Source organism: Sus scrofa, chromosome 17, assembly GCF_054392235.1.
Source record: "Sus scrofa isolate SSC_HxYL_T2T_F1_AM1 chromosome 17, Sscrofa_HxYL_maternal_Yorkshire_Landrace_v2.0, whole genome shotgun sequence".
NCBI classification, from domain to species: Eukaryota; Metazoa; Chordata; class Mammalia; order Artiodactyla; family Suidae; genus Sus; species Sus scrofa.
The window spans coordinates 28,994,630-29,012,961 of NC_139399.1; the positions used below are offsets into that span (position 1 = coordinate 28,994,630).

The window sequence follows — 18,332 nt, forward strand, 5'->3', positions numbered from 1 at the left end:
CATTTGCAGTAACATGGATGAAACTAGAGACTCTCATGCTGAGTGAAGTAAGTCAGAAAGAGAAAAACACCACATGGTATCACTTATATCTGGAATCTAATATATGACACAAATTAACCTTTCCACAGAAAAGAAAATCATGCACTTAGAGAATAGAACTGTGGTTGCCTAGGGGGAGGGGGAGGGAATGGGATGGATTGGGAACTTGGGATTAATGGATGCAAACTATTGCTTTTGGAATGGATTAGCAATGAGATGCTGCTGTGTAGCACTGAGAACTCTGTCTAGTCACTTACAGTGGAGCATGATAATGTGCGAAAATAGAATGTGTACGTGTACGTGTAACTGGGTCACCATGTTGTACAGTAGAAAAAGAAATTGTATTGGGGAAGTAACAACAAAAAAATCTTTAAAAATAAATTTTATTGGCGTCTAGTTGACTTACAATGTTGTGTTAGTTTCAGGTGTGCATCAGAGTGAATTACATATATATATATATATATACCTACATCTCTTCTTTTTTCCCACATAGGCTATTACAGAGAAAATCCCTAATATAGAGGATCAGATTGTGTCTCTCCTCTATAGGAGGGAGAGTGGAGGAGGACTGGGAATCTAAGGCTGCAGTGAAGTAATCACCATGGTGACCGCCGACGAATCTCATCCCATGAAGAGGGATGAGAATTGAGGGCCAGCCATTCTGGGTGGGCAAATTGGCTCAGTGCAGCCTTCGCTGGGGTGATAATGACCATAATCGTCATCATAATCATTAAAGCAGCTGATATTTATTGGAGGCTTATTATGTTCCAGACATTTAGCTGAAAGCTTGCTGCTTTTGAGGCCACAGACAGGTTCCTTTGAGAATCTTAAACCTTCGCTCCTGACTCCTACTAAGCTGCCAAATGATAATGACAGAACTTAGGATATATAATTTGCTTTCACCTCCAGAAGAAGTGACTGATTGTCCCCTCGGAATTGCTGTAATAAAATATATTACAGGTGATGCTTAAACAATATAGGTTTGAACAGCATGGGTCTACTTATATGGAGATATGTTCAGTGGGAAATACTGCGGTATTCCACAATCCTCCGAGGAACGCCGATACAGAGGACTGACAATAAATTATATGCAGATTAACCTGAGTTGTTCAAGGGTCAGCTGTAATTGCAGACATGGTTACTTATTTAGTTTGTATAAATTTATGCCTTCAGACTCAAGTAGTCATACGTATCATTTTCTTTGCCAACCACGCTCAAGCACGGATCCTAGAGCTAAAGTGTCTAGGTTTGAATCCTGGCTGTGTGGCTTCAGTTTCCTCATCTGTAAAATGGGTTGTAAAATGTCACCTCATGGAGTTTTTGTAATGATTAAATGAGTTAGTACTTGTCAAGAAATTAGAACTGTGGCTAGTATATAGTGCCTACAATCTAAGAGCTAGCTTTATTTGATAGATCGATCGATCAATAGATAGATAAATAGTGATGCTATAGTCATTATTCTGAAAATATTGGCTAACTACATATGTGTTGAGCCTTTTTTTATTTTTTTAAAGTTTTACTGAAGTAGAGTTGATTTACAATGCTGTGATTATTTCTGCTGCACAGCAAATTGATTCAGTTATACATATACACATATCCATTCTTTTTCAGATTCTTTCCCCATATATGTTATCACAGGATATCGAGTAGAGTTCCCTGTGCTTTACAGCAGGTCTTCCCATTGACCAGCCATCCCACATACAACAGTGTGTACGTGCCAATCCTAGACCCTCAATCCATCCCTCCCCAGGATCTGTTCCCCTTGGTAATGATAAATTTTTATTTATTTATTTATTTATTTATTTATCTATGCTTTTTAGGGTCACACCTGCGGCTTATGGAAGTTCCTGGGCAAGGGGTCCAGGTGGAGCTGTAACTGCCGGCCTACACCAGAGCTTACAGCAACATCAGATCCTTAACCCACTGAGTGAGACCCGGGATCAAACCCACATCCTCATGGATACTAGTCTGGTTTGTTACTGCTGAGCCACAATGGAACTCCAATAAATTTGGAGTCTATGAGTCTGTTTCTGTTTTGTAAATAAGTTCATCTGCATACTTTTTTTTAAGATTCCACATATAAGTAATATCACATAATGTTTGTCCTTTGGTCTGATTTAAGTCTTTCATTTAGTGTGATAATCTCTACGTCCATCTATGTGGCTGAAAATGGCATTGTTTCTTTTCTTTTCTTTTTTTTCTTTTTTTTTTTCTGCACCCACACCATATGGAAGTCCCTAGGCCAGGGATTGGATTCAAGCCACAGCTGTGACCTATCCCACAGCTGCAGCAATGCAGGATCCTTAACTCACTGCACCAGGCCAGGGATCCAACCTGTGCCTCCGCAGCAACCTGAGGCATGGCAGTCAGGTTCTTAACCCACTGCACCAAAACAGGAACTCCTATTCCATTGTTTTTATGGCTAAGTAATATTCCATTGCATATACACACATCTTCTTTATCCAATCCTTTGTTGATGGACATTTATGTTGCTTCCATGTTTTGCCTATTGTAAATAGTACTGCAATGAACATTAGGGTGCATGTGTCCTTTCAGTTACGGTTTGACATGGCAAAGGGTTGGAAGGGACAGGGTCTTTGTGTACAGGTTAATTCATAACAGTTCCCCTTCGTCAACAAGGCCATTCAGGTCAACAGCTTGCTGTCTATGAGCCCCACCAGGGATCCAGGAAGCCAGGATCTGTCTCCTAAATGTGCATAAAGTCACTTTTTCTAGAGCAAGGGCTTTACCACCTTCCAAAAGCATTCTTGGAAGCCTTCCTACTATTTTTTCTCTTTTGGTTCTGGACCAAGGGAAATACTTTCTACTCTGAACATGGGAACAAAGCTCTAGTCTTCTTTCTTTAGCTTACCTACAAATCTTCATTTTCCCTTAAGAGGATAGGGCTTTAAAACATAAAAACCTTGGAGATCTGTAGGCTATTTCTGGTTTCCTGGCCTTACCATAGCCATCCCTCCACTGTGGCAACATTCACCCACATGACTAGAGGGAAAGGGGGAAATGCAGTGAAAGAAGAAAGATTTTAAAAAAAGAAAGATGAATACCTCCATATATCAGCCTTCCTACCTGAACAAGAGAATGTTCCTTAACATGTGATCAAGAATTTCAGTAACTGGAGTTCCCATCATGGCTCTGCGGAAACAAAACTGATTAGCATCCATGAGAACATAGGTTCGATCCCTGGCCTCTCTCCATGGGTTAAGGATCCATGAGCTGTGGTATAGGTTGCAGATGCAACTAGGACCCTGCATTGCTTTGGCTGTGGTGTAGGCCAACAGCTGTAGCTCTGATTTGACCCCTAGCCTGGGAACCTCCAAATGCCACAGGGCGGCCCTAAAAAGAAAAAAAAAATGTCAGTAACTCAGCAGAGGGCTATGTTCCCATGGCTTGTTCACTCCTGAGAACCCTGAAAGGCACCCTCCTGCCACTGCTGGGCTTTCATCCTCCCCAGTACTGGCCCCTGCTGTGTCCAGGCAGGGAAAGCAGAGGCTGGTGAGCTGCAGATGCCTAGGAGGTGGATGCAGATGGTTTCCGTCCCTGCTAGAAGCCAAAGCTGGGTTTCTGCAGCACCAGGATCTAACTTCTCAAAGTGGCCCCCAAATACTCAGTCCCTCCTCTCACCACTGCAAAACAAGGAGGCACAGGGACACCAGCTACTTCCTGACCATGAGGCAGGTCAAGGTGCCTCTAATGTTGGTAGAAATACTCTAAGTCAGGAGGTCATTCCTTTCTTCCACCAAGAAATAGAACTCCAGTGAACTGAAGGCCTTGTTCTTCATTTCTTGCTGCAATGCCTCCGTGTGTGTGTGTGTGTGTGTGTGTGTGAGAGACCGGTCTCAGTCTGATGCTGGAGGAGCCACAGGTGTGAGTTGGAGGCCACAATAATGGGCAAAAATCTTTATCACATCTAGTTGCCTCTGACCTTGGAAGTTGGATGTCCCACAGACGCCAAAGCCCTTTGTCATGTTGCTAAACCCATACATCTGACCCCTGAGTCAGAGGAGCAGCAAGAGGGTCACGGGACAGTGGAGCAGTTTCAGGCCTGGCCGCTGCCTCCACCGGTGAGTTGAGTGAGCTCCTCAGAGAAGGGGTATGAACCACAGCATGGCTGCCCCCTCACTCCCCACCCCACCTCTTACCCGGGAGGCTCTGGGGAGGCACATCCTCTCCAGGACCATCCAGGAAAAGGAATTCTTGGATATAGTTCAGCCTGGTCTGGTGGACGTATTGTTAAACCACTATAGTACTGACCCCTCAGGCTGCATTCCCCAGATATAAGAAGGGTCTCACTGGGGCTAAAGCCAGGGATGATTTACAAAGAAAATACTAAGTGTGTGTGTGCACCTGTGTGTGTATATGTGAGTGTATGTGTGTGTGTGACTACATAGATAGGGTGATGGCATGAAAGAGTCCCTTGAAACTGTTTTACAGCCATCATCTTCACTCTACCCAAGACTGCTTATGTGTGGGGTAAGATTATACCCATCCATCTATTAAGTAACAGCCTCCGAGGGGGCAGGTGTCTATAGAAACTAACAAAATGACACGTCTCTCTCATCCCCTATTCCAGATTATAACTATACTGCCAACTGCCCTTTGAGATTTTCTTTTTTTTTTCTTTTGTCTTTTTAGAGCCACACCCATGACATATGGAGGTTCCCAGGCTAGGGGTCTAATTGGAGCTACAGCTGCCAGCCTATGCCAGAGTTACAGCAATGCTGGATCAGCAATGCACGTCTGCGACCTACACTACAGCTCATGGCAATGCCAGATCCTTAACCCACTGAGCGAGGCCAGGGATTGAACCCACAACCTCACGGTTTCTAGTCAGATTCGTTTCCACTGCGCCATGACGAGAAGTCCCCTTTGAGATTTTCTTAGAGCTTAAATCTCAGGAAGACTTACCAAAGAGCGATTTAAAAAAGATAAAAAAGAAAAGAATATAAATCCAGACAGAAGGGCTTCAGAGGCCCTGGGGACTGTCAGGGAAAGGCCAGGACCAAAGTTCTGCTGTTTTATAAGCTTTCAACCTGTTCCGAAGTTCTCTGCCATTTGGAAGCCAGAGCTCAGCCAATTTCCTAGTGGCTATGATGGCTGTATCACTCAGAGTCCCAGCAGGAGACAGGTGGATATTTAAAGTATGGACAGAGGATGTTTAATAAAAGGACTTCTTACGGAGGTGGCAACAGGTTTCCAGAAGCCAGCTGTGATTGGCCAAACACACAATGATTAGAAGCCGAGACCATGTAAAGAGGCCACAGTGAGAAGGAGCGTGACCAGAATGCTGGGAGAACTGCAGCTGGGGAGACAGGCCACCCTATTCTGGCGAGAGTTGTAGCCCCAGGCTCTCCTTTCCCACCAAGTGAACCCAGCAGGAAACCAGAAAGCAAGGTTGTCCAGGGGAAGAAATCTGTTGAGGTTGGATACCTGGAGCAAAGAGGAAGATAGGAAACAGATCTGCGCAGACAAAGGGAGCCCACTGGCTTCTCAGTTGTTAATTCTCTTTAAGAATCATCAGATTTCTGGGAGTTTCTGCTGTGCTCAATGGGTGAAGAACCAGACATAGTGTCCATGAGGATGCGGGTTCAATCCCTGGCCTCGCTCAGTGGGTTAATGATCTGGTGTTGCCACAAGCTGCAGCATAGGTTGCAGACATGGATCAGATCCAGTGTCGTCGTAGCTGTGGCACAGGCCTACAGCCGTGACTCCGATTTGACCCCAGCCTAAAATTCTATATGCTGCAGTTGCAGCTGTTAAAAGAAAAAAGAAAAAAAAGAATCATCAGGCCTCAATGACTGAGGATACATGGTGACCAAAGAGCAGAAAGGCAGAGAGACATGAGGAGGTCAGGTCACAGCAGCACAGAACAGGTATCAGGACAAGGGGCCATGTGACATAATCCCCTTCTAGCAGTTATGAAATATACCCTACAATGCCAAAAACAGAGACCAGGCCATCTCCAAAGTTTAAGTAGCAATTCAAAATGGGTGTTCCCTGCATGCTGATATAAACTTGATTTCCTTTTTGCTCTAAGGCTGTCAAAGTCCTTAAGGACTGAGAAATGTTTTAGGCTCTTGAGTCCCCTGCCAATCTCCTGGTAGATACATTTACATCTCCAAGTTGCCACCAAGCAGTAGCATTATGTTGGTCCTTCTATAGCTAGAGAGGCATAAAAATACATAAACAGTAAAAGGGTACTGCAGTCTATTAGCAATGTAGCTGATTTGTGGGGCTGTGCCATCCATACTGTCCACCTGCGCTGGCAGCCCTCAGCTAGGGCTTCCCAAGACAAGGATGGGCAGAGCAGCCTGAGGTCTTTAGCCCTGACAAAATGGCTGGGACCTACCCAGGGAATAAGCCACTTCCTCCAGGTAAAGTATGTGCTTCTAGACCTATGAAGGCAAATAGGGATGATAGAGAAAAATACAGAAAAGCACACCAGAGCTAATAAGAGAATGATAGATAGATGATAGATAGATAGATAGATAGATAGATAGATAGATAGATAGATAGCTCTATATAGAGAGATGTGGATGCTCTATCTATCTATTGAGAGAATTACAATGTAGCATAAGGAAGTCCCCCTTGTGGCCCAGTGGGTTAAGAATCCGACATAGTGTCTTTGAGGATGTGGCTTTGATCCCTGGTCTTGCTTAGTGGGTTAGGGATCTGGTGTTACTGCAAGCTGTGGCATAGGTCCCAGATTCGTCTCAGATACCGAGTTGCTGCAGCCATGGTGTAGGCCTGCAGCTGTAGCTCCAATTTGACTCCTAGCCTGGAGGTACAGCTGTAAAAAAAAAAAAAAAAAAAATGCAGCTTTATAAATACTAATAAGTGGAGGAGTGCAGGATCCTAGGGACCCCTTACTCCACCTTGAAGTCATATGTATATACAGTGGCTGGAACATAGACTTTCAATAAATAATTTCTAACTCATTCATTGTTGTTTTGCATAAACTAAATATGACATGAAGTACTAAACTGAAAAGTCTCAGGCATCAGAGTCCCCTTGCCTGCCATCACTGGGCGGGGATCCAGGTGGAGGTGACCTGGGAAGTATGCCCAGCACTTCCCCAGACACAACCACAGAAATGGATGGATGGCTTATCCCTGACAACATCACTAGGTGAGAGATCTGGGCAGGTGCCTGGCCCACTCCATCAGACTGGGGCTTTGTCCAGCTCTAATGTCCCATCTTCGTTCCCAAAAGAAAAGGAAAGGGTTTGATATTTTTATTGCATCTAGGACACTGATCACTCTAGACACTCAATGTTTTGTCAGAGCTGCATGTCACTTTTCTTATTTATTTTCTCTGTCTTGCTAGGCAAACCCCTTTCCTCCTGTGAAAATCAAACCTGGATGGAGAGACTAAGGAAAGACCTGACTGATTTTTCCTGTGATACTTAGCTCTCCACCCCCCCATCCCCACCCTCCATGTCACACACACACATTTTGTCGTGTGTTTTATGACTTTTTCAATTAAAAATTAAGTTAAAAAGCCCATGATTAGCAGCGCTGGCTTTGCAGGAACCAGACTGGCAGCAGAGAAGGAAGACCTGCTTTGATCCCAGCCTCTGACCCAATCCCCTTTTCTGCTACAAGTAGGGCAGATACGGCAGCAAGATTGGACTCCTTTGCTGTGTTTATTCCACTGCTGCAAAACCCTGAGCTTCTTGAGCTGCAGAAGGACCATTGTGTAGGACACAGCTCTGGGCTGCCTCCCTGCTGAGTGATTCTCTGACCCTTTGGCAGAGGTTGGCTGAGAGGGACAGATGGGAAAAGCTAAGCTTCATTTTGGCTTCTCTTACTGGCACCTGCTTCGTAAACCTCTTTCCCGAAATACTGAGTAGAAAGAAGCAATGTGGTTTTAGAGAGTAAACTGCCTAAGGATGACCCATTCTTTCACTTGATCTAGACGTTTCATATCTGCGCATGCTCACAAGACTTCCGTTCTTTAGGAATTGGTTCCGGGATGTTTGCTCATGGACTCTGCATCCTGCTACACCCTCTTAGTTCTCTACTCCTACTTAGTTCTCCACTGGTCCTTGCTCACAGTCTCTCTGCTCACTAAACCCGTTTCCTCCCCCAAATCAGTAATGGAGCCAATTATTTACTCTCCCTGGATGGTCAGTTGCAACTCCTGCACTAAGAACAACCGTGGGGTGGAAGGAAGCAGGTGGATGGTTCAGAATCGGTCACAAGAAGCCAGATGGGAAAGTGGAGGGAAAGAAGAATGGAGGAAAGTGAGGCAAGCACTCTCTCCGGCTGGCAAAGTGTATTAGGAAAATGGGCTCTAATTTAAATAGTGTGAAGGCAGGTTTCACTAGAAAAATCAAGGCCATTTTCTGAAAGTCATCTCAATTGAAGTTGGCCTCTCTGAAAGTAAGACCTTGTGGAAGCTCGTTTTTATATAAATATTTTTAATTAATAGATGACTTCATCAAACATGAGAAGAATTAAGCATTACCACTCACTAGAGACCCTGAAATAGATTGATTATCTGCATCTTAATTTGCTTTTTCGACATCACTAATTTATTTTTAATAGGTCTGTAATTTAGTATTATCTATTCCTTATTCTGCTTGGCAGACTCGAGACCGCTCCACCAGTCTGCATCTATAACCTTTAGGCACTGCTGTCTGCACAGTATATTAATTTTTAAGTTTTCCAACCCAGTGTGAGGAAGAAGTTCAATTAATTTCTGTATGGGAGCCAGACTAATACCCTACCCTCCCCGAGAAATAATAAAATTTAAATAAAGGGGAAGGCCAGTCACAGGGGGAAGCTAGATAAAAATAGTAAATTCTCGTCCTTATATTATAGAATATGCTGCCCTTGAAATATTTTCCATTTTGAATTAGTGGCACTGATCACTGATATCAAAAATAAATGCTTCTCTGTTGGCACCTGTTATTGGCAGACTGACTCATGGAATATTGCTGAACAGAGGGCTGGGACCTTTCAAAGGACCGTTTAATTTCTTCCCATTTTTTAATGATATGTAGGTTGCAGACTCGGCTCAGATCTGACGTTGCTGTGGCTGTGGCGTCGGCTGGCAGCCTAGGAAGGGAACTTCTATATGCCAAAAGAAAAAAAGGTAGAATCCCAAAAAACAAAAACAAAAATGGAAAACAGTTGTGTTTCTGCATGGCAGGGGCAGGGTGGGGGGTTGGGGGGATGTTAAACAGGAGTTCCCTTGTGGCACAGAGAGTCAAGGGCCAGGGTGTCACTGTAGCAGCTAGGCTGCTATTGTGGCACGGATTTGATCCCTGGCCTGGAAACTTCCACATTCCTTGAGTGTGCCCCCCCAAAAGAAAAAATTAAACAAAAGAGGTATTTTTTTTTTCTTTTTGCCTGAAGTAGAGGGGTGGATTTAAGTAAAAGCGCACCGTTGGATATTGGAGGGACTTAGGTAGGGTGAAAATAGCACTGTGACATCTGCATGCTAAGACGGATGCTGCAGGGTGAGCAGGCAAGGCAGGCGAATTAACCCAGATGAAAATCATGATTGTCACAACCAAAGGCATGCTGAAGAAGATGGTCAGATTCAAGACATTTATTGAAGATATCCACTAGGATCACTGATGATCGGATGTGGGGCAGGGAAACTCATGAGTGAACCCCTGGCCTTCCGGCTTGAGCAACTGGGTGTCTGGTCATTAGAACCGATGCTGAGAATGGCAATGGCAAGAGTGAGTTGGAGCAGAACTGCAGCATTCCATTTTAAAAGAGTATGTCTCCGAAGCTCGTGAGAAATCCAATGGAAATAGCACACAGACAGTTGGAAAAGTAAGACTAAAGCCCAAAAGAAGGTTCTGGTTTAGAGAGCTATTAACAGTCATTATAAGATGGCATTTATATTATGAAAATGGACTAGGGCCTAGGAAAAGGAAGAGAGAGAAAGCAGCCCAATTCTTAGTCTCTAGGAATCTCAAAACTAGATTGAGTGAAAGGGCTCCTCCAATGAGGAGAAAGGAAAGGCAGCCCAGAAAGGAAAGAGCGACCGGGAGGGGGCGCTAAGAGAATGGAGACAGCTGCTCCCTGGAGGGGTATCCCTGAAGAACCAAGGAACAAAAAGGTCAGTTTTACCTCAATCAGTCTGTTAAGTATTTTAAGCCTTTTGAAGGCACCAGGAGATTGAATGCTGAATTTTGAGGTCAGGACTGGGCCTTTGATGGCATGGCAATAAAAGGAATATATTTAAATGCCGTATAGGGATTCCTGAGTGTCTGCAGAGCATCTCTTCCCCACAGGCAGGGGCTCTCTGAGCCAGGAAGCCGCTAATGATCCCACTTCCATGTGCCTCAATACATTCGCAGTCCCCTTAGTTCCAAACCCCAGGGGCACTTCATGGGCATGGGTCCATTGCAGGAATCTGTGGACTCCTCTAAAAGAATGTAGATTCCTTGAGGGGATAAACAACGCCTTACTCAACTTCTCTTTCTGTGCATCACCCAATACAGTTTCCAGCTCAGAGTAAGCTCTCAATTCGTGTGTTTCAGTTGTGGTCATAGAGAGTTAAAAAAAAAACAAAAACAAAAACAAGCAAACATGTTTCTGATAACTTCTTACCATGATCGGTATATTATAAAAGATGGGAGAACCTAGCTCAAAAATTAGTAAGCTCACAATTGAATTAATCTATAAACACATTCCTTTTCTAATTTAAGAGAAGATGCTCCCACCGGCTAAAAAATAAAAATAAAAGGTGTTAGTTACACAAGGGACAGGGCTATCTGATAATATATTGGTGGTTGGATAGGAGGAAATCTCAAAGCTAAGCTCTGTACTTCTTCCAAATTGAAAGAGCATTAAGCAGCATAGGTCAGAAAGCAGAACCCTTAGTGTTTGCAGAAAATGTACTTTAAAATAATTTTCTCTGGGGCTCTAAATGGTAATGCTTGCTCGTGACACAAAAATCTGGAAATTGGGAGAGGGCTGTCTCTAGATAATGCTACTTTTGTGTCTCCTTACAGAGTAACTAACCAGAGCCTTTCATTCTGAGCATATCACCCAGTTTTATCCTCTTAAAAGTATCAAAGTCGTCTTGGGATTTATAGGATGGGTTTATGCAAAATAAATGAGGCTGGAGGTAAGAGGGAGATTTAGAGAGACGTCTGGAAAGGACTAAGAAAAGGTGAACAGGCAAGTGAGACAAGCCTATCTTAACAGTCTCCAATAAAGTAGGATTCAACATCCTGTCCAACTAGAAAGGAAAGTCAGGGGCACCTGAGAAATGACCAAGAGGTGACCTCAGTTACTGACTGTAGATCTCATACCTCATGGTGTTTTCTGAGCATAGTCACATGCATCCCTTAACCCATCACTTTTCAAAGACCCATAACCGGAGTCCTCACTTTCTCCAGCCAGAACAAGACAACCTTCCTTTACTGTGGTTCCCCCAGGTCCTAACAGTGGAGGCTCCAGATGGCGCTTTGGGCTCCCTCTTGTGCTGGGAACTAGCTGCACCTGTTCTTCCAAATGCTCCGTGAAACTCTGAGGGTCATCTCACCTCTTCTTCTGCAAAGAAACCACAGAATCTGTAGAAAATACTTGGAATATTAGAGTCCAGAACCTTCTTCCCAGAATCCATAGGAATCCTTTCCAATTAACTCATTTGACAAAGGAGAAAAATGGGTCAGGGATAACCTGGGAATTGGAACAGATCATACAGCTAGTTAGTTGCAGAACCAAGACAACTGCTAACCCAGCATGATGTTGTGGATTAAGTTTCTCACCTTTTGTCTCAATTTGCATCTCTGTAAGTAGGGAATTATGATCACCTTGATGGGTAGTGGGGGACAAAATCAAGCATGTGTGCAAAATACCTTGCGAGGTGATCAGCATGATTGGCGTATGCCCTTCCCCATGTCTAAAGAATTATTCTCTCCTCTTTAGCCCTTTCTTGCTACTCACGACATGATGCTTAACCTACTGCTATCACAAAACAACAGATGAAAGAAAACCCAAACCTTTTTACGGCCGTACCCACGGTATATGGAAGTTCCTGCATCAGGGATTGAATCCGAGCCGCAGCTGCGACCCGCACCAGATCCTTAAACCCACTGGTCTGGGTTGGGGATCAAACCCTTGCCTCCACAGAGACCTGAGGCACTGCAGTCAGATTTTGAACCCACTGTGCCACAGTGGGAACTCCCCCTTTTCCACTTTTAAGGACACCTAGGGGAGGGAATTTTCAAACACTCCGCTTCATATTTAAAATGCAGCATGTTTCCCTGTGTTCTATCCACATGGTGTTAAATAGCTTCGAAGCTCTTTATGTTGCTTCTTAAATATTGCTGTAAAATCTACCGTTCCCTGAACCTTCTCCCATAGCTGTGATATCCCCAGCTTTGTTAGGAGGCTCTGAGTAAGAGCTCATGGCTCTCAGGCTCTCAAAAGTACCCTCATTACAATCCATTTGCCATAAACAAAGAGAGGAGATTGTTTTACTCCAGATGAGAACTGAATTCGCTTCTTTCTGCAATTCTCCAGGGTCCAGGGTGAAATGAATTTCAAGGATGCTCAGTAGCCATATGCACCCACTAGTTGTTTGATATTTCTATGTGGCCAGTTGGAACAGCAGAAAAATGAGAAATGTGTTTTATGACTATAATTTTTCCGAGAAAAAATGAAGAAAAGAGATGCAGGGCTGGGAAAAATATAGATCTTGGAATCCATACACGGGACAGAGAATGGAGTTTTATCTCTTTGCCGGATTATTTCTCTTCTATCTTGAATATATCGTTCTCCAAATCTCAGCATCGCATTGGCTTCCCTCGAAATGCTGCTTACCACTTTTCACTCTTTTCTTATTGCTGAAAAATATAAAAGCTAATTAATAGGCTAACGAATAAAATACAAATACGGAGTTCCCATCGTGGCTCAGTGAACCCTGCTAGCATTCATGAGAACATGGGTTCGATCCCTGGCCTTGCTCAGTGGGTTGAGGATCTGGCATCACAGTGAGCTGTGGTGTGGGTTACAAACATGGCTCAGATCCCACATTGCTGTGGTGTAGGCCAGCAGCCAAAGCTCTGATTGGACACCTAGCCTTGGAACCTCCATATGCTATGGATGCAGCCCTAAGAAGACTAAAAAAAAAAAAAAAACAATAAAATACAAATAAATGCTTGTAGAGCTTAATTCAAGTTTAAGTATGTTTCCTATAAGGAATCCCAAAAGTTGCATTGCAGGCATCCAAGCAAAGAAAATCCCCCAAAGATAAAAGTTGAAATAACTTACTCCTAGTTTATTGTAAATCAAAAGAGGAAAGGGAAGGTTTTACCAAGGTTATTTAAGTTTCATGGAAAGCATGTTGGCTTCAGGTACATCTGGTTTTCATCTAACTTGAAAAAGAGTTAGATTTCAAAAATGGAACTATGCAAATGATTAGCTAGTCATTTTGGGTAAATGCTTTAGACTTTAGATGTTACTGTGGAAAATAAAGTGAAATAAAACAGCTTTAGCCCAGCCCCAGTAAGCATCTCCACGGACAGCACATTAAATCCTGAATTACATACTCTACCAAACACTTCCTAATGAGCCATCCAAGTCTCTGATGTATATAATATGCCTTTTTAAAAAATGCATGAATACATATTCCACCCACAGGTTTGGATGTCTCCTTTGGGTTATTTAAGTTTCAAAGGAGTCCATCAGTCTCTGAGGCATAACATTCTGTGAATGCCTTAAAAATGAAAATTCTTAAGTTAAAAGCTCAAAATGCCTTAAAGAAAAACTATACATCAGCCCCCAAACCAGGCTATTCAAAGGCAAGTCTGGTGAAGCATCGGCCATCCTGAGTTTCCCATCTTTTGTCGTTTAGGGTCAAAACCCTTAAAATAGCTGTAACTCTGGTCCTTCCAACCTAACTCTACAACTCCAGCTTGTTTTATTTATAACTAGAATCCAGTGACCTTCTCTGACTTGTGTCTGTGCTGCTGTTACATGCCTGTCCATGGATGCTAGGATGTGATTGTCCTGAGCTGGGAGGGACAAAGTGTTCAAAGCCCCAGGATGGGGGCCCCATGGGCTGTTCTGCAAAGAAGGTGAAGCTTGGGGCTTCCCAGCCTAAGGAAGTTGGTGAATCCAAAAAGGAAATACTCGGAGTTCCGTTGTGGCTCAGTGGGTTAAGAACCTGACTAGTATCCATGAGGTTATGGGTTTGATCCCTGGCCTCACTTAATGGTTCAAGGATTTAGCATTGCTGTCAGCTGTGATGTACATTGCAGATACGCTGGGATCTGGACCCCTAACCTGAGAACTTCCATATGCCTCAGGCGTGGCCCTAAAAAGAAAAAAAAATTTTTTTTAAAGGAAATAATTGTGGGTAGAAAAGAGAGAACAAATCACAAGAAGGGCTTACACAGAGGAAGCTAATATAACCTTTCTCCTAGAAAAGCCTGAGGAATAGACAATGCATGATGAGAAATAAATGCAAGCAAAGGGCATCAGGTGGTTGGAAGAGAGGGAATGGTGGGAAAATAAGGTGCAAGGCAGGGAAGAAAGCAGTTTACTTGGGAAACTTCATTGTGCCAGACACTCTCATTAATCCAGTTAGCCCCCATTGCAACTTGACATGTAAACGGAATTACCTTCATTTTATAGAAAAGGGAACTGAAGTTCAGAGAGGTTCAGAAACACACCAAAATTCACACAGCTAGCAGTAGAGTCAGAACTCATACCCAGGATTATGTGACCCCGGTACCTGTAGCCTCTGTTCTTCCCTTTGGCTAAAGAAGGATGTTGTGCAACCAAATTATAGACATTGTGGCGATGGGAGTGTGTGTTTGAAGAAACCCAGAGGCACTATCCAACACAGCCTGACTGCCCATGCGCAGTGTGTTTTGTCAACTGTAAAAGATAAATCTCATTCCTTAGGGTGGTTGTAAGGATTAAAATAGTTAGTACACATTCAGCACATGACATGTGAAAGCATCGCATGAATTGAAGCTAATTGCTGTTATGTTGCTCACCTAATGATTCATCTCCTCAGTCAGCTTGTGGAGGTTTATGTTATGGGCCCATTGCTATGGATCCATGAGAGCAAGTGTTTGATGTTTTTTCAAGTTTCTGTAGACACTACTCATATTTTTCCGAACAGTATGGAAATCATAGATTAAGATGAGTTGGATATAACTTGAACAGGATGAGCTGGTCACAAAATTTCAGGTCATGACCCAGGTTTGATAAAGTAAGACCCAGAAAGCTTGATTGATTCCAAAGGTCGAGGTCTAATATGGAAATGCATTTGTCATCCCTCCATAATTTAGATCTAAAAAGAGCTGATGTAAAGTAAATCTCAATACTGATGGGGGAGCAGAGGGAAAATGAGCTCATCTAATCTGATGACCTCATGGACTTGGTGGCCCAGAATAATCCATTATGTCATAGCCAAGTCTGGACATCTCTTTCTGGTGTCTGGGCAGGGCTCATTCCACTATACTAGTGTCCCAATGGTGGTGATGGTCACCCTACAAGGACGGGAATGATACACTGTCCTTGCAGTCATCAATAAGACAGCACAGGTTTTCATGGCATTAGTCTAGTTAGTGGACCAGAGGACATCAATGAAAATAGACATCCTTGGTCTCCAGGATCATCCTTTTCAAGATTACTGAGATACAGAATGACAAAGAACTGCCTCACAGAACTCAGACACATCCCTATAAGTTCAGGAGGAAACCTGAGAGGGGGCAGTTCTGAGTCTATGTGCTGAGAGAGAACTTCCCATCATAGTACAATCTCTGCTTGAATGGGATGGTAGAGAGAGTGTCCATGTTTCCTCTCTTGGCTGCAGTACTGCTTGTCAAGAGGATGCAAACTGCTTCAGAGTGCCCATTAGTCTGCGAACTTCCCCCTTCACCCTCTCCACAATTTTTCCTCACTCTTTCCATGACTCCTCTCTCTAGAGAAGAAGATTTTTACATTGAGGCATAAGGATGAGGAGGAAAGTAAAGAGCTGTCTTTTCATTTGTTTTTTGTTTTTCCAAATCCTAAGTCTTGGACACAGATGAGGTACCATTGCTTCAAGTTGCCCTCATCATCTTGAATTTTGCCTTGTCCAGGTTGGAATCCACAAGCCATCCTGCATCCCGGGACTGGACATTCATCAAGCCATCATATGCCTTCCGTGAACCATCCTGATGTTGCAGTGGGCATTACAGGAAACCAGAAAACCCCAGACACTGTCACAGTTGGGTTGAGAGACAAGGAGAAGCATCCCCAAAGATATTCTTTGTAAGGTTGATCTGATGTAATTGCAAAATTCTGACATGAAGCAACCCAGGTTTTAAGTGCTAAGATTAAAGATGAGAAAAGGGGAAATATTCTCCTCACATTGAATCCACTAATGTCAGTGGGATTAACTGAAATTCGTAGTAACTGCAGATGTCAGCCTGCCTTCCTAAAGGTTGTGCTCTTCACTTGGGCTCACATCCTGCTGGCCCTGCCTTGACCTTCTGGGCTAGAGGACCCATTAGGATGTTCTTGTTAACAGCCCACCCCTACCCCAGGATGATTCCCTGGGTTCTGAGAAGTTCACTGATGTCCAGACAAAAATCTTCCCCAACTGTTCCCCAACTGGTGCTTGAAATCCTTCTATCAAGAGTATGGAGAAACTTTACACACAAATGCCCCCAAGAGCAGCAGACCAATTCATAAGGTAGGAGTAACAGAGAGAAAAGATCCCTGTAGACACAGAATTTCTGGGAAGTTCAGAGAAGATGGTGGAGATAGGTAGTGATGCAGAAGGAGAAGCCAGGACCATTCGGAGAAACTTCACCTCATGGCTAATGTATTAACCATCGACGGGCCTCAAGGCACTGAGTAGTTCTCCTGTCTTTTTTGCTACCCAGGGTTCTGCCCTGAGAGGCACTGCCTTAAGTGTTATGCTCAGATTCTGTCATCTCAGCAGCACTCCTGCACCCAGTCCACTTCTGGAATGGGAGGGTCTTGAGAAAAAAGGGAAAGAAGTTGAGCTGTCAGTAAATCTTGGCACCATTTGTCTGTTTGTTTGTCTGTCCTCAGCTTAGTTTGGATTGAGTTTTCTTTCTCTCTTCTTTTTGGGCATAAGCCTCACTCCTCCAAAATGAAGTTGTTTTGAAATACAGTCCAGCCTGTTCTGAACCATAAAAGATTCAGTTAATTAACCTTTCATCAGCTGATTACTTCAACCTTTTGGTTGGCACATTGGGGAAATGTACTAGTGGTTACTAATTAAAGGTATTTAATATAACTTTACACTTCTTCAAACTGTTAGACTCCTGGAACTAAGTTGATTAACAAGAAAAGGGAGACGTTTCTGTTGAATTTATCCTTGAAAATGGCTAAGAGAGACTATAAATAAAACCAGAAAGAGGGAAGCTATGACCTTATTCTGTAACCTCTATTTGTAATTGAGTTTTGGGGTTTGGGATCATTTTGCCAGCATGATAACAGCAGAGATTTACTGGGTGCTTATTATGTGCAAGAAATAAAATAATGACTTCACATATCCCATCTTATTTAACGCTCACAATTCTAGGAGATAGATTTGAATTCCAGTCCCACAAAAAGCTAAGAAGTCAAACAATCTGCTCAAGATCACAAAGTTAGTGCACAGCAGTCAAGAGTCTTAATATGGGGGATTTTATCTCCAAAGGCAATGTATTTAATTTAATAATGCTGACCTATGTGATGATGCCATCATTATTTTTGGAGTTGAAAGAGCCTAAAAACAAAAACAAAAACCACTTGCAATTCCAGAGTGCATCATGTCACCTTACAATTCTTTTCTGCACTGGTGATTGATTGCTGTACTATCTCAAACATTTATTATCTCAACCCAGCAGCAGCTAAGCTGGATGGTCTGGCTCTGGGTCCTTCACAAGGTTTGCCATCAAGCTGAAGGCTTGACTTGGGCTAAGACACTTGCTTCCAAGCTAACTTTTGTGGTTGTTGAAAGCTCCTTGCTAAATGATGGCTGGAGACCTCAGTTTCTCATCACAAGGGTCTCCATGTGTAGTCTGAGTGTCATCATGACACAGCAGCTGAAGATGACCCAAAAGGGGCAGAGCCTCCGATGGAAGCTCAAATCTTGTAGAGCCTAATCTCAGGAGAAACACCATCAGTTCTGTCCCATCCTGTGGGTCACACAAATCAGTCCTGGGGCAATGTGGGAGGAGAGGACTGGAAGTCACACAAGGGTGTGTGTACCAGGAAGTGAAGATTCCTGGTGGCTCTCTTGGCAGCTGTCTACCACCCTTGCCTTTCCATACTGCTCTCTCAGCA

The 18,332-nt window shown here is 43.4% G+C and overlaps 1 long non-coding RNA gene across 2 annotated transcripts in view; it reads left to right on the forward strand.

The window, feature by feature from the left end:
* LOC110257461 (uncharacterized) overlaps nucleotides 1–17,429 on the forward strand; it is a 590,814-nt gene extending 573,385 nt beyond the window's left edge. For both annotated transcript variants that reach the window (XR_002340074.2, XR_014831931.1), the window contains one exon: nucleotides 16,130–17,429. This is a non-coding gene — a long non-coding RNA (uncharacterized LOC110257461). The remainder of the gene's footprint in view (nucleotides 1–16,129) is intronic.
* The last annotated feature ends 903 nt before the right edge of the window (nucleotides 17,430–18,332 follow it).